General features: G+C 38.4%; 1 long non-coding RNA gene across 1 annotated transcript; it reads right to left on the bottom strand.

Moving 5' to 3' along the window:
* Positions 1-388: 388 nt before the first annotated feature.
* Positions 389-16,416, bottom strand: LOC125316686. The gene is made up of 3 exons (XR_007199779.1): positions 16,405-16,416; positions 10,640-10,645; positions 389-497 (listed from the first exon to the last, which is right to left on the bottom strand). It is a non-coding gene; the product is annotated as an uncharacterized LOC125316686 (long non-coding RNA).
* Positions 16,417-16,976: the final 560 nt, after the last annotated feature.

The raw sequence follows: 16,976 nt of genomic DNA, 5'->3' as shown, positions 1-16,976 counted from the left end.
CTTGATGGAATTTACGTAGTCCGTCCAATCGTCCATTGTACAGTTTTCCGATACCCTACTTGCCTTATGAAGCAGTCATGTAGGGATCGGGCAAGTCAAGTCTGTCCTCTCTAGTGGATACCTATCACTTCTTTGCGGCGAGTGACTCTTGGATTTGTGCATACACTGCCATAATCGACACAGGCATTCTTAAACTTGCACCCATGAATGCGTCGAACTCCATTTAGTTCGATTGGTCAGCTCGTCGATGGCCGAAAATGCCATTGAATCAAGTGTTAATGGATTGTTCTGCCTCATAGAAACTGAGGAAGAACTTACAAGAAAAATGTTGATAAAGGTAGGATGGCTGGCACAGTAGGTCGTATTGGCAGGTGCAAACGCAGCATACTAGAAGTCTAAAGAAGACTTCTAGTAGAAAGACTTGTAGTAGAATGCGTTTGTTTTTGTGGGGTTCTAATCTACCGAGGGCATGAGCATCTGCAGGTGATGTCTGAAGTCTTTTCTTTGCATCCAGAAACACTGAAGTGGCCGGCTACACGTGATGTCTGAAGCCTTTTCTTTCCATGTTTTGCCAAAGCAAGACAGGCGTAGAAGTGATTTCCATGCTTTCGTGCGACAAAAAGGTGGGGTGACCCCTAACCACATTGACTCTACCATCCTAATTTTGACGATCCGCCACAAGACGAAAATGTCTTTCGTGAGATATGTAATGCAACCTTGTCGTTCGGGGACTATAATTTAGGTAGGAGGAAGATTAAACATAAGTCTGATGATTCTTCTTGTCCCTCGCGTGTGTGCTTTGACAAAAACTTACACGCAAATCGGATTGGCGAAAGCCCGAGCCATACACGACGTTGTGTTGCATATGAGAACGTGAAAACTTGGTCTAACATCCATCTTAGGCCAGCTCATAAAAACCGAACCGACAAGGTCCGGTAAACTTAAAAACTCAAACCGGTTTATGCCAACTATGACCCATTCACTTGAATGCTCCCTCACAATTTGTCACTTTATTTTCAAACCGTAGGAAGTCAATTAGCATTTCATATCCGCTGGATCATTCACATGAACCAGCAATGCCCAATTCGGCTCCAAATAAGCCCAAGAGAAAATGTGAGGCCATCTTCTTCGAGAAAATATTGGGTGAGACTGGAGTGCCACGTTATCTTTGAGACAGTCCATACAAAAATCGACACGTGTCTTCTTGGGTCACACTGTCAGAAAATTTTTCAAAACCCTCTCTTCCCCGTCTCGTCTCTAGAGGAGTCTTGGCAACGTGAGAAATGACTGATGGTGTAAGTCCAAGTGCATGTCCCTTAGGCGATGCTGCACCTGATAACAAGCAGTGACAAGATGATTTTGGACGTTTAAATTTTGGCTCCTGACATGCCCTCGTTGACAAGAAAAAAAACAGCTTCATGAGGCTGTTTGTAGCAGTACAAACTCAAGTGAAGAGAGAGAGGAACAACGGAGGAGGAGTTCATGCAGAAGCAGATCCCTCTACTTTCAAGGTGGGCTTCTCTAGGACATGGAAGAACCCGTACATCCTCTTCCTCGCCTTCTGCGCCAGGATCTGGGGTCTCCGCCTCCGGTTACGATACTGGTCTCACTTGCCTCTCTCTCTCTCTGACCATCGGGATAAATGTTTGTCCGCAACTTAAGGCTTAAAATGATGTTAGGAGTGAGAAAAGAGAGGAAGAAGGAAAAATAACATTACATTCTTGACAGATTGTGTTTCATATGCAGGAGTGATTTAAGGAGCCTTGCTTTATACCAGAAACGACTACGAATCCGTGGATAGAAAAACCGTCTTGCAGGTATTCTTGCTGCACAATGTGTTATATCATCAGCCCATAGAAACTTGTTCATAGTTCCTCAATTCGCTTAATTGATGAGATCAGCTTTGCCCGAACATTTAGTCCACAATGACCTGATCCCAACATCAAGTTCCTTTGTTTATTTACAATAATCGCTTGTTAAAGCGAGTTGATTCCTATATTTTCACCGCTTACTGGAACTATATATGCGAATAGGAGAGCATAGCAAGCATGGCAGTTGCCGGGGTGATGGGTGGCTACTGGCTGCGGTCGTGGGTGGCTGAATGACAAGCTGGGGAGGAGAAGCCCGATGCCGATCGCAGACTTCCTCTTCTTCATTGGAGCTGAGATGATGGCTTTGGCTCCGGACCCTGCTCTCCAGATCATTGGCCTAGTCTTCCTCAGGCTCGGAGTTGGGATGGCATCGATGTCAGCCCCACTCTACGTCTCGTAGGCATTGCCCATGAAAATCTGAGGTGCTCTCGTCAGCACCAACGGCTTCTTCATCACCGCAGGCCAATTCCTGTCGTACCTCGCCTACTTTGGTTTCACCAAGGCGAGAGCAAGTAAACGAAACATCGACACATATTGGCTATAAAACAATATGCCAATGAAACAAGTAAATCATCAAAGGAAACCATGACACCGGTGTCTGTTTTCTCCGGCAGGTTCCGAGTCACTGGAATTCCAGCTCTGTTGCGGTTTCTTCTCATGCTTCTTCTACCTGAGTCCTCCCCATTGGCTCTACCGCTGCTTGGTGATTTGAAGAAGCCAAAGCCATATTAAGGAAAATCTACCTGGTGAGCCAAGTCTAGAAAGAAGAACAACTAAAAAGACTCAGTCGAAACGGAGTACGAGACAGGATTGCAATGTCGGACCACGTCAACTTCGCGAACTTGATCAAGACAACAACGGTGGGACGGACTCATTGCTGGTGTCATGTATTGCAGCCACACGATAGTACAGTTAGCTAATTTTGCCATTAACCCTTTGGAATAGGTTTCTCATTTTTTGGAACATGAAACCTAAAAATTAGTTTGGCTCCAAATTATATACCCATCATCATCGGATGTCATAGAACATTGTAGGATCGTACGAAGATATATACCAAGAAAAATATAAAAATTTATTTCAGAATCTAGGGTCCTGGTTTCGGGTTCTAGGTAGTGAAACTAGAAACCTTCTTAATTTTTGAAACCTAAAACCTATCGTACATACCTTAGAACCTGGAACCGAACTGATTACCACAAGTTCCGATTCTAGATTCGTGGTTTTATACTAAGGCCATGCTCACCTCTAGTTTGCTGCTTATACCTGCCTCGTTGCAGCTTGGCCAACGATCCTCGTTCGTGGGATTGCACCAAGTGCTTGAAGGCCTCGTCGCCAAACCGCAGCTCCTGCTCTTCGCGGACTAACAAGGTAAAGCGTGGCCTAGTACGATTCAACGGATCCGTGGCGCCTTCTCGAACCGGATTTGAATCAAAAGCAGAAGCAATGTCTCAATCACCATTACTTTTGTGCAGCTCTTTCCAGGGGGCATGCTGGGTCTCAAATGACCCTGGGAAGCAGTTTCATGCTGGAGCGATACCGGCAGCTCACGCTCATCGGACTAGCCATGTAAATTGCATCCTTTTCCCCGGAAACGGGGACGATCTCGAGGACTGTGAACTCCAAGATCTGCTCTTGGCCAAGAAAGAAGCACGCCAAAGCTGGACTGAAGAACATGTAGAACCGATCAGAATGCAAGAGAATCTTGAAATCAGCACGTTTTACATCATGTGATCTTGTTGGATTACCACCAAAAGAAAATCTGCCTATGGCGTGGGAACAACACTCGACCATCTTATCCTCCTCTTAAGCTTGCAGGACACTGTCCTTGATGCTGATTAGGTTGACAAACTTATTTGGCACTGTGAACATAAACCAGTACAGCCTATATTAATAGAAGTTTGCCCTTGTTAACGAATACCTCGAGACACTTGTTAAGCATATAAAACTTGTCACAAATCCAAACCCGTACTTGTAATTTAAGAAATGACTGACCATCCTTTAAAATAAAGGACGAAGCCTTAATCAAAAGCAGTGATTTTATGAAATTTATTGTCCGAATAAAACCCCTTATCCACCGGAAATACTGACAAGGTCCGGCCTTCCTTAAATTATCCAAAACTAGAAATACATAACAATCGCGATTCCGTGGGATCAAGCAAAGAATAACGCAGCTCTAGAAGCGATTATGCGTTCATACGTATTAAGAAAATCACATTCGACGCCTTTCCCACGTATCAAGCATCAGGAGAGACTTAACTATCAGAAAATACGTTCTTTTTTTCATAATATGCCAACAAAAATTGAATTGTTCAGATTATAATTTTACAGTTCATTTTCCTTGTTAAAATAGCTCTCAGCATTTCAGAGATTACAAAACAGGAAATTCCACGCTAAATAGTTGGAAAATACACATTCAGAGATTTGATTAAAAAAATTTCGCATTGTCGTAACACTAATTTCTTGGATTTTGAAAATTTCCGTAGATTCCGCATACACATTTCTTTTCGTTATAGAATACCCAGAACCGTCAATATGGGTCCATGACCCATTTTTTACCTATATATATATATATATGGTTGCATATGAGCTCTAAGTTTTCAAAGGGCTAAATAAAAATATGTCCAAAATTTTAAAATTGAATCAGATGAGTTGAACCCATTTTGACCTAGGCCTATGGCCTGTAACTTCCACAAGTTGTAAATGAGCCTCAAAGGCTTAGCTTGATTATTTAATATTTTTTATTTAAATTTTACATTTTAAATTAAAAAATAAATAAAAATTTATTTTTTTGGTCTGAAAAGAAAAAATATAAAATATAAAAAATGTTCAGCGGCCGTCCGTGGCTGAAGAAAAATGAAAAAAAATAAAATCAAAAGAAAATAAAAAATATTAAAGAAATTTGAATAAAAAATATTTTTCAAAAAAATTAAAAAATTAATTAGAAAAACATGAGAAAAAATAGTTAGATTTTTATTTCATGAAACTATTTTAGTAATATCATTTTTAATTTATTTATTTACTTTTTTATTATTTAATTTGCTGTTTTTATTTGATGTGAAGTTTTTATCCGGATAACATGTACATGTGAAGAGCTTAAAACATGTTAAATGAGTTGTACAGATTTTCTTAGAGTATTAGTGTTTTTTGATAATATGGGTCAAAATGGGTCGGGTCGGGTATGAGTCATTATATACGGGGTCAATATGGGTAGGATAATATTCGACCGGACCCGACCCAACCCATCCATTTGACACCTCTAAGAATACCCAACATAAAAAAAATGAACTTTCTTATTTTTCCATGAATGATAACTTAAAAGACACCATTCTCGATTCCCTAAAAGCAGCAATATCCCAATTACATACCATAACTTCGTAAAAATTCTAGAAAATCACCAAAAATTACCATAACTCCAAAAAATTCCAAAAAATTCACATATCAGAGTATCTGTCGTGCCCTGTACAATGGTAAAAGTGTCATTACAATCCGATGTAGGGGTAAGTTGCGTACATCACCGTCCATTGCACCGACGACAAACTATCTAGATTTTTTCAGAATTTCAAATCTCACGTTGCTTACTTTAAGGCTTCGATTCTCTCTCCACATATAGCCAAATCGGGTCATTTTTGTATCGTTAGAGAGGTATCGTGTAGTACTACAAGTTCATAACAAAGATCGATCCTAAAACTAATCTAAACAAATTGTATTTTTGCGAGAAATTTACCTGTTGAGCAACATAAATATTATAAAAACATGGATTTCTGCAAGGCCCAACTCGTAGTCTTGGCCCAAAATATTACTTACCTACCAATACTAAAATGGGCCGTGATTGTGGTTCTGTGCTTATTTGATAGGGGTGTTAATGAAAAACAGAAAACCGATAAATCGAACCGAACCGATAAGTCAGGTTTATCGAGTTGGTTTTTTTTTTTTTTTTGGCTTATAACTTCGGAAACCATAAAACCGAACCAAATCAATAAGTTTAATGAATAAGTTCGTTTTCTTTTTAACAATTAAAATTTGTAGTTTGGCCTAAGCAAGAATGTTCACTATGTCTAAGAGATTCTTATATACTATTAAATAAGTTCACAAGTTGACCATTATTGACTAGTTTTTAAACTCAAACAATACTTACGAAGGAGTTTTCGATGATCTTTTGTATTTTCCCATTTTAGTTAAATAGTACCTTTTTTAATGTTCCAATAATTCAATATGATTATATTCCCTTTGTTCCAATAAGTGCGTAGACAAGGTGTTTTTTTTTTTTTTGTTTGTAAATTTGCATTGCATGTTGAAGTTAGATTTTCTAGATTGTTAGGATTAGGTGCCCAAATACAAAGAAATAGAGCATAAAAGCGAGAAAAAGAAATCGAGACGTAAGATTTATCTTAATTCATCGTTAAATTAAGGGTACATCTAGCAAAAGATTTCTTTATAATTAGCACATTCAATCTCTTTACTACAACTCTCAATTACAATAAAAAGATACCATTTATGACAGTAACTATTTGTGGGCTCAAACTCAAACTACTAGTAAAATACGGGCTTAAACTATAAAAGCCATCTGAAACCTCTAGAGCGCTATCTTGGAAGCCTCACCAAAGCGGCTCCCTTGGATCTCAACCAGTTCACAAGAGAGCGAGACTACTGCGATTTTCTATCGATAGGGCGTATGAACCACACCCTAACATGTATGATGTATTGAACTTCATATTCGTAAACCGACTTGATGGTGATGCTTTGAATCCAAGCCAAACCGCTAACAAACCAAAGTTATCGGTTTGGTTCGAGGTGAAATTTCATTGGTTTGGTTTGGTTTGGATCGAAATTTCCCCAAACCAATGAGTTCGACTCGGGTTGAAAATACCTCCAAACCGAACCACGAAAACCCTCAAAATCGGAGCTAGGGTGAGCCGTTTTTATTAGCTTATCTCACCAAATATCACCAGGGGTTTCAACTTTAATCCCAGCACGAATCAAGGTTGAATATGAGTACAGTTTGAAGTGTTTCGCTTGACTCGGTGATTGACAACACGACAATAACCGAAAGTTTTTTCTTTTCTCCTTTTTCAAGAAGCGATGTGAATAGTACACAAAAAGCACTTGCTATAAATATCTTATCAAGCTTTTGATGTAAGGACTATTGAAAGGCTTGAATCGTTTTGTAGCCCTTGCATAATGGAATCCGAAGCATACGATGTCACATGGCATATTCAAGCCATCGTTAAAGTTATCATAATTAACACGTACTTATTTCATGATCGTAAGGCATTCGAATCACTTTCTAATCGCTCCAAAATAGATGAAGAGGACAAATCCAATTCCTAAAGACATCCACCGATGAAACTTTGTAAGCAAAGGTGGACTTCATCTTAACCATAAGATTAGCTAAAACTCAGGCTTTGATCACCTGGTTCCCAAAAAGGCCGACCATTCTTAATCCCATCGAAGCAACACGACAACAAACAAGAGCAAAGGTAACGAAAATAGCACGTCTCGAATGAAAAACAATATCGAAAGGGATCGATTAATCAATACGGATCCAGAAGGGTAACTATCGAATTATTGTGCATCGGAAAGATACGAAACAAACATCATTGCATTGCGGGCTCAATTGAGACTAGCATTAACTTCTTCTTGCGTCCCTCTTGAATTATTGGTCAAAATCATGCGACCCAAGTTAGGGAAATGTTGGGGAAATGTCCATGCCTTTACGTAATCTTTTTACCCTTTAGGTGGGTTCAAAGACATTGCTTTCTTTTGACTTCAACAATAATGATGCTAAAGCAAAAGCTTCAGCGACTCAACGAGAAATCAAACCAGATCAGGTCAGATCAATCGGTCGCATAATTGAGAGTCAACCGGCCTTCCTTGCCCCCACCCAGGTTAAATTCAGGAGGCATCTCTGAAGTGACTAGTCGTTTTGGTGGATTGCCTTAGTGCTGCCCATTGTTGCAAAAGCGGAAAGCCGCTTTTGGAAGTTTTTTTTTATTTTTTATTATTGGGTCTTCAGCTTTGTGGTTTTTTTAGGTTTTGCACCCGGAAAAGGATGTGAAAGTGACGATCCCATCCTTTGCCGATAGGAAGAGGGAAATGAGTGTGCATTCAGTTGGTTCTCATTCCTACACAATTAGAATTCGAGTCGAATGGGATAGAGCATCGGCAACAGTAAAGCCGCCTAACTACATTGTTGATGCACGTTGTGTTTGATGCACGATGAGTTGCTACTGCTTTTCCAACACGCTCGATACTAAGCTCTTAAGGTTAGACCTGTCAAAATAGATCATAAACTCGTTTTTTAACTTATATACGATGGACCGAGTTATTATACGAGCTAGTTATATTCAATAAATACTTCAAAAAATAGTTTAAACATAATATTAGTGTTAAATGAGTAATATATGGGTCATGTATGAGTTTACAACTCATTTAGACTCAACCTACCTCTACGACTCTCTTTTCATTCTCTTTTATTCTCGCTCCGATCTTGCGCTCTCTCGCTCATCAATCTCACCTCGCTTTGGGTACAAGTTTTTTCTAAACTAAATTAATTATAAAAGTGTTTTATAAATATGGGTATTAGATCGAGTAAAATAGGTTACAAAAAACAGTTAAAATGAGCCTATTTCGATCGGATCGTTTATGACCCGCCCCACACATTTGACGGGTTTACATAGAGTATGTATCAACGGAGACAGACCTAAGGTGCTAGCGGTAGCCGTCTGGTTGCCCACCTCCCTCTATTTTTTTTTTTTGTGGTTTTTTTTCACTTATTCTAAGTTGAGATAATTTGCCGAAGTTGTTAACCCGCCCGTCTTAACTTCGACTGATTCCTCTTTGATTCTATAGCCAAAGTCAGTAGGATTTCTCGTCCGGTCATACACCACTCTATGCTATCCTTTTCAATCAAAGTCTAGGTTGTTAGCATTGGCTCACGCCACCTCTAACTAGCACCGCAATTTCAAAAGCCTTGTGAGCGCGGGCGAATTGCAACTAATTTAACTATTTGCCGTGTGAACCGAACTCGTTGTGAAATTGCCGGTGCCCGGCAGAGCCTACTCGACCGAAGATGTGAAAGAGTCCGGTGGTACGTGCACGCTTGAGATAACCTAGAAACTTCAACTATCATAGACCATCAGTACCATTTCGATCCTAAATCTATCTGTTCACCCTGGCAAGCGTCGCTCGATTACCAAGATTCAGTTCGACCGCAACGACCGGACAATTAAAAAAGCAAGGCATGGAAAGGTGCACGCTCGTTAAACGCGACGAATCAAAGTCATGAGGTCTCGGACGTAACCACAACTTATACATAACATCTTAAGCTGTAAAACGAACGCGGGTTAATCGGGGATAGCTGCCGCCGCTGCCGCCGCGTTGAGGATCGTAAGCGGTGGCCATCCAGCAACTAACGAAGCTAGATTATTGTGGCATGCCAAGTACCAACATCAACATGTACAAAAAATTTGTCTAGAATGTGCACTAAGCCCACCATATGAAGATGTGTGTGGCGGGGGCCTCCTCGGCTTTAATGGTACAGACTGACACCGGCCAATGTTGAACGAGATGCCGTACAACGTGTCCTAATAATTTATGACAATAATGGTCTCCGATTGCTTCCTCATGTAACCTTTTTGGCAGGAAAAATAGGAATAATTGCGAAAACATTATTTAATTTTCAGGAAATCTATGCTGGTTGTACGGCCATTCTTATCCAAATCATAGACATGTCACATCACTCAATTACCCAAAATTAAAATAAAAAAACAAAACCCTTTTTTTTTTTTCGGATAGCAACTCTACTCGTTGTAGTGAGAAAATCTAGGGAAAATTAAAAAAATGGTCTTTGAACTTTTTTATATATAATATGATCTCTCAATTTTAATTTAATTAATATAATTTCTAAATTTTAATTCAATATACAATGTGGTACGTGAACTTTTAATTTGAACAATATGATCATGAATTTTTTAAACATGTTCGACTTAGTCAATAAATTATATGAAGATGTTCAATATAATCTTTTCACTATTTCAAGTTCAGATACGACTTTGAACATTTTTTTCATAGTTCAGAAACGAAGTCGAACATGTTTCAAAAGTTCGGGAATCACATTGTACATTGGACTAAAGTTTAGATATCACATTGTACATTGGACCAAAGTTCATGAACAATTTGTGTCATTTTTCCGAAAAGCTATATACCGAATTGACATTTCATGATTTACTCAATTATGTTTCACCTACTTTTTTGTTTTTTGTTTTATAATCTAGAGACACGAGCAAGCTTGACCACGGAGTCGGGCCTAAGCCGTTACGGCTCGGGTACGCCAAGCTTGGGCCAAGGCCTTTTTAAAAAAAAAAATTATTCAATCTCTTCTTAATGAAATAAACTGTAAGAAATTTAAAGTGTTTTTTTCCAAATGTTAAAGACAATAAGAATTAATTGAGGAAAGTAACTGAAAATCATTTGTACAATTTAGCACGGATGAAGTGCAAATATATCTCCAAATAATTTTTTTTTAAACTTACGCGTAAAAATTCGCTTGCAATAATTACTTTCAGATTATATCCAAAGAATGTCTAATAAATTTGGTGTCTTCGGTGCCCTGTCTCTTGCTATGATTCAGATCACACAACATCCTCTCCTCTCCCTCACAAACCCACGCTTACATTTTGAATCATCTACACCCGCCCGAAACACTCTAAACAACACTAACCATCCGAGCCTCGGTCAAGCCGATGTCGCCAACACCTGTCGCCACCCACGACCGGAGCCTCTTGGCTCACCATCGTTCCCCAATGTTGCCATGGGAACCTCAGATCGAGGTCGCAAGCCATGGTTAGAGCCCTTAAGGGAGGCAATTACAAAAAACAAAAGTTACAAACCTATTACAATTGTGCCAATTCAATGATAATTTTTTTTTTATTTTTGCTAATTGACTCCAGAGTCTTTTGCATTTGTGCCAATTCAATCTGTTTAGCCAAATTTGACCAAAAATTGCTAACGTCGACACTAGCTTATAAAAAAAAAATTAGGGATTGAATTACCATAATTATAATAAATTGATGACTTTTCTAGTAATTCCATTCCATTGAAGGTCATGGACAGCCTACGAGTTGTATAATGGCCATAGAGGGAGATGAGAGAGATTAACAGACAATAAAATTGAGGGGACATGCATGCTAAAGAACAGGTATGAGGAGGGGGTTGATAGCGGGGGTAGGGGGGACGGGGGGAGTCAACGGCGACAACTGCCGCCAACGGCGGTGTCGAATAGTGGTGTGTGGTAGAGGAGAGATGGGGTTTTTGGGGTGATGGGAGTTAGGGTTTGAGGGATACTTTGGGGGTTTGGGGATTTGCAAAAGGGTAATTTTGTCTTTTAAAAACAGAGATTTTGTCTAAAAATGGCATATTAGTAATTTAAAACAGAAAGGTATCTTATAGGTCATGCGGTGAAAATTAAGGCATGTTTTTTTTTCTTTTGAATTTTAGAAAATGAATATTGGTCAGGATGTTTGGGGGCGGTTAATAACTTTCAGGCCACTCGCATCAATCATTGCTAAAGCACAGAAGTATTACCAGCATAATGAATCTCAAGAGAATGCATAAACACGAAGATTTGAATATGTATTTTAAAAAAAAAATAAGAACACCTTTTCCATTTGGGTCACGATCCGCCACTTGCTGGGATAAAAGAAGCCAAAACATAAATAAAGCCACACCAATCTAACCCATTTGCATCATAGGCGGCTTACGTAATTTCAAAATTACTTCTAAAGCAAAAAAATAAAAGAAAAATAAAGTTGTGTAGCCGAACGGATTTCTGCTCTAGAAATTACATTACCAAACAGATTTCTACTTTATAAGTATTGTCATGCGTGTCCTAAGTAGTCATGCCCCGATCTCCTTTTCATAGATTTGACTCACGAGGAAATAACCCTATTATTGTAAATTGTGTGAAACTGGAGTCTCGCCAGTAGCTTTGTGGTTTGAGAATGGAGTAAGCCCTAGCCTTGTTTCTGATAAGGGTGAGGGGAAATCATCGAGGCAAGAGATCTCGAAGGGGAGAAATGGACAGAGCCGCACATTGAATCAGGAGCAGCATCACGTAGCAATATGACTTGCATTGACGATGATGTTGATATTTCAAGTAAAGAAGTTTGTGACAACTCAAATTAAAAAAAAAAAAAAAGGTGCGAAAGGTCGAGAAGCCATTACACAGTCCATTAACCAGATGAGCTAATACGATCGAATCGCAATCATTAATTATGTGGATCCTATTATGCGACCCACGTGATCGCCAGCTAATCTTAATCTACATTTCGAAAGGGCCTGTGGAGTAAACAAAGTTACTCTCCCCATGGATAATTATCTTGACTACTCGCATCGGATCGTTAGAACAATAGATGATGACGCAAAGAATCTTTAAACTTTGGCCCAATATGCGATATAGTCCATGAACTTTAAATTCATCCAATGCGGTTCATGAACTTTAGCCCAACATGCAATATCATCTCTAAACTTTTAATACGTTCAATGTGATCTCTAGACTTTTGATAAATGTTCAATTTAGTCATGTTCAATGTCGTCCTCGAACTTGAATAAATAGAAGGACAATATAGAATATCTTAGTACAGTCCGGAGACTAAATTGAATGTTTACCAAAAGTTCATGGCGCGGCACGACAAGTTGAGCTAAAATTCAGCTAAAATTTAGAGATAATTCATGTCATTATTCTTTAGAAAAATCCCCCCACTGCTTTGAGCAACCAGAGAGCCAAATCAAATAGAAAGAAAAAGATAAAAGAAAGCAACGAGGAGAATCAATAGATGCCGTTTCCCTCCATGGCTGTGTTTCCGTGCTGCTGCTGCAACTTTTTGCAGAACAACACATTCTTTTTCATCTCTTGTCATCTGCTGATAAAAAGAGGGCGGGAAAAAAGGCCGAAAGGGGGAAAAGAAGAAGAAGTGGGGAAGATGGTGGAAAGGGCAAAAAGCGGCACGTGCCCCAATGCAGAGATAGAGAGAGAGGGGAGGCAGTGGCACGTGTCGTGGTCTGAGGGAGGAGTCAGGCGTGTAATCTATCAATGGCGTTGTTGGGGCTGACTTCTCGATGGCCAGCACGTGTCCCCGGTCCCCCTTTTCGCGAACCCATAAAGTTCCTAAAAATAGAAATAGAAATAAAAATAAAAATAAAAATGAAAAACTCATTCTCTCTCTCTCTCTGAGTTGTACTTACCACAGGTAATTTTTTTTTTTTGGCCGTGATTCTGAGAACCATCATTCTCATTTGACTCACTTTAACTTCTGTCCGACGCACGAGCTTTGGTTTGTAATAATGGCGATCGAGAATTTAGACTTGCCAAGGTACTCGAACCCTACGTTGGTTTTCACTTGAGATCTTTCGAATTATAATGCCTTGTTACTTTGGTAAGGAAAGAAGTTGACCGAAATGTCGGAACTTTGGTAAGAAATTAGAGACACAAATTAGAGGTTGTGGTAAGAAAGGAGTTGACTGAAATGTCAGAACTTTGGTAAGAAATTAGAGCCACAAATTAGAGGCTGTGGTAAGAAAGGAGTTGACTGAAATGTCAAGCGTCAAGCTTTTTAGTCGTGGAGGCCTTCCGTCTCTAAGATTGCGAATAATAATCATTTTATTTATGGAATCAGTTCCTAGCCATAAATAATTTTTTTTTTATTTTTAGTTTATGAGAAAATAAACTCGTTTGATAACGACACAACTTTTCGATTTCCGAAACAAAAATTCGTCTAATAGCAACATAAAATTTATAGAGTTGCTGGTGACCGGTGAACCGAGGGACAATGGATAGCGGACGGGCAGATGATCGACAGACCACCATACGGCGGACTGGAGAACCAAGGGAACGGGGATCGAGGATCGGCGATCGGGATGCGTAAGAGATGGAGTGAGCAATAAGAAAAATTATTATTTCTTATTTTTGTTTGTAAAATATAGAAGCTGAAAATTTTAACTTCCCATTTCTGTTCCAAAATTATTTACGGAACAAATTTTTGTTTCAGAAATAGGAAAATGAAATTGCGTTGCTAAATGGATTTTTATTCCAAATCTATTCTAGAAACAAGTTTGGAACATAAATAGAGAAACCGAATAGTTATCATTTGCGCCCTAAATCCATTTTTTTTTTTTTACTTTGGAGCAAATAAGTAAACGAGAACATTTAAGATTGCCTATGTACAAGAAATTGCTCCATAACTTGTTTTTGAAATTTAAACCCACATTAAAAAGTGAATTAAAAGTTGAACACCCCGACATTTTTCCTTCTATTTGCCGATGACGCCTTGTTAGTTACTAATTATCTCCGTGTGGAATACTTATGTTGCTGAAAATTAAAACAAAATATTGATGCCGATTCCTCAAATTAATTTTGTGCATGTTGTTGTTGCGTTTTCCATTAATACCAAACAGAAGCACACGATAAGGTCTAAAGAATGCCCTCATAGAGCCGAAAATGGAAAGTCAGGATGGCGACCATTCAGCAAAAAAGGTACCATAAGCCTCAAAAGGTACTATTAGCGACAAATAAACTCACTTTTATTTATTTTTATATATATATAAAGTCCGATAAACTATTGATTTTTTTTTATCAGAACCGCTAAACTATTGATGGAAGATACGATTAGAGGCAAAACTATTTAACTTTATCAGATGTCATCAAGCGACTTATATATAATAGTCTCCGATTGGCCTCTCAATAAATTTAGAAATGGTAATATCCGATACGATTGTTTTATCTGCCTCTAAATCATTCAGGTGCAAATAATGGACTTATAGAGACATTTTTATATGCCTTAATGACTAATTTTTGTTGTAGTATCCCCATCCAAAACAATGATAATAGTGTAGTTCGTACGAAGTTATGGAACATTCTAGGTGACTTTAGATCACTAATATTTGTAAATCTCTGACAATTTGGGATATTGAACACAACCTAAAAGTCTCAGTTCTAAAATTTAAGGAAAAATAGATAAATTTAAAAGTAAATATATGGTAAACACCCATCAAGGGAGTACACCATGGACAAATAGCAGAAAAAAACTAGTGTTATATAAGAGTTGTAAAATTCTGACCCGAAAAAAAAAAGAAAGAGAGTTGTTAAATGGCAGAATTCTTTGAGGTGACGGTTTTTTTTTTTTTTTTGGGTCAAAAGGTGATGGTTTTGCTAGGCAGCCAATGATTGTTTGATGCGAGTATGAGGCTGATCTCCATTCATGTTCATGGTTGATTTTTTAAGGGGAAAATGTCATAAATAATTTATGAACTTTAATTCATTATGCAATGTCGTTTATGAATTTTTAATTTCTTCATTATGGTTTTTGAACTTTTGTCAAAATATGCAATGTTATTGTTGAATTTTTAGTTTGCTTAGTGCAGTCCCTAAATTTTGATCCAATGTTTAATAAGATCCTTGAACTTTTAAACATTTTCGTACAGTCTAAGGACTAAATTGAGCATTTACCAACAGTTTAGGGACTGTATTGAACACAATAAAAGTCTAGAGACTACATGGCACATTGGGCGAAAGTTCATAAACCACATTGCACAGAAATTAAAAGTTTAAGGCCAATATTACACACTGGACTAAAGTTTAGAGACCATTTAGATTATTATTCCTTCCTTTGGCTAAGGTTATAGTTTTCTTATGCAATCAACCATCCACCTACTCAACTGCGAGGCTGATCTTTTTGCTTGTTTGAATATTTTGTAATGGATTTAGTTGTTTTGAGACTTCATAATGTGACTTATGGATCATTTGACGCCGTGATTTACAGAGGAATTGGATCGTTACACTAGAAGTGCTATGTGGCACTACGAGTTTGATTGTGCCCATAAATCTGAGTCCCAAATAGGTACCCTCGTATACATGTATCACAAATCAATTTTCATCACACCAAAAATCATGAATTTGTGCTCTTATGATACATTTACTCAAAATTAGTTTTCGTCTTAGAACCAATACCCCTGACCTTAATTTACCCCCCTTTAGCATTCCTTCCAACATCCCTTCAAAACGCATGAGTTTCAATACTAGTAGACGACTACAAGACAGATTTGATGCAAACATGGAAAATGATACATCTAAAATGAAAAACCCATGTGTGTTGACATGTATGCATCCAATTGAGGTTGGACTTGTGCCAGGGTATCGGTTTAGGATTTTTTTTTTGCAAGATGAAAAATTAATTTAGGATAAGTGTGTCATAAGGATATTGGTTTGTAGTTTCTTTGGCGAAATAAAAATTAGTTTGGGACAAATGCGTCTTGGAGGCACCGGCTTAGAATTTTTTATGAGACCAATGATAGTAGTGGTACATTTACTGTGGGGGCACTAATTCTGGATTTTAACAGCATCAACGCCCATATTTTATTTGGAATAGATAATGTCGTATGTAGAGTTCATCTTATCCAACCTTTATTTTCACAAACATTGGCAAAAAGATTTAATCGTCCATATTTTTCTTCCCCGTATCTTTCACCGCCAACTTGCAATAACTTTTTAGAGCGCAGAAAAATTTATTGGGTGCTCGACCTCGTGACTCCATCAAGATCAAGCGATCACGCCGAAGGTACTCTTGACAACTTCACAGGCACATAATACCAAGGCGGCGAGGTGTAAAGTGGATTTTAGAAGGCAAAATTCAGGGCACAGGCTGATTTTTTTCAGCAGTAGAGGAGCGTAGGGTGGCCTCCGGATGGAGGGTTTTTGGTTTTTTCCCAATGGTCTATCTACCAAGTTTGATTCAACGGGACATGCATAAATGTACACGGCTGTGTGTGACGGAAACTCGGCCCTTTTCGTTAAATACCGAAAGTAGAGATAACTCAAATTTTTTCTGCTCTGTAATATGAACTCATTCTAATAGGCCTAATGTCCTCGAATGCTCCCAACTTTAGGTCCAATCCTAAGTTCGCCACGCACTTTAAAAATTTTCAACTTTTATTCTAGTCTCAAATTTGCCTACGCTTGCAAAAATTGTTACAAAAAATGTCATAAACCTATTACATTTGTACCAATTCTGTCATAAATATTTCAATTGGATCAATTTAATCCTCAACCTTTTCACA

This window comes from Rhodamnia argentea, chromosome 9, assembly GCF_020921035.1.
Source record: "Rhodamnia argentea isolate NSW1041297 chromosome 9, ASM2092103v1, whole genome shotgun sequence".
Lineage (NCBI taxonomy): Eukaryota > Viridiplantae > Streptophyta > Magnoliopsida > Myrtales > Myrtaceae > Rhodamnia > Rhodamnia argentea.
This window is presented reverse-complemented; position numbering and strand designations above follow the sequence as displayed.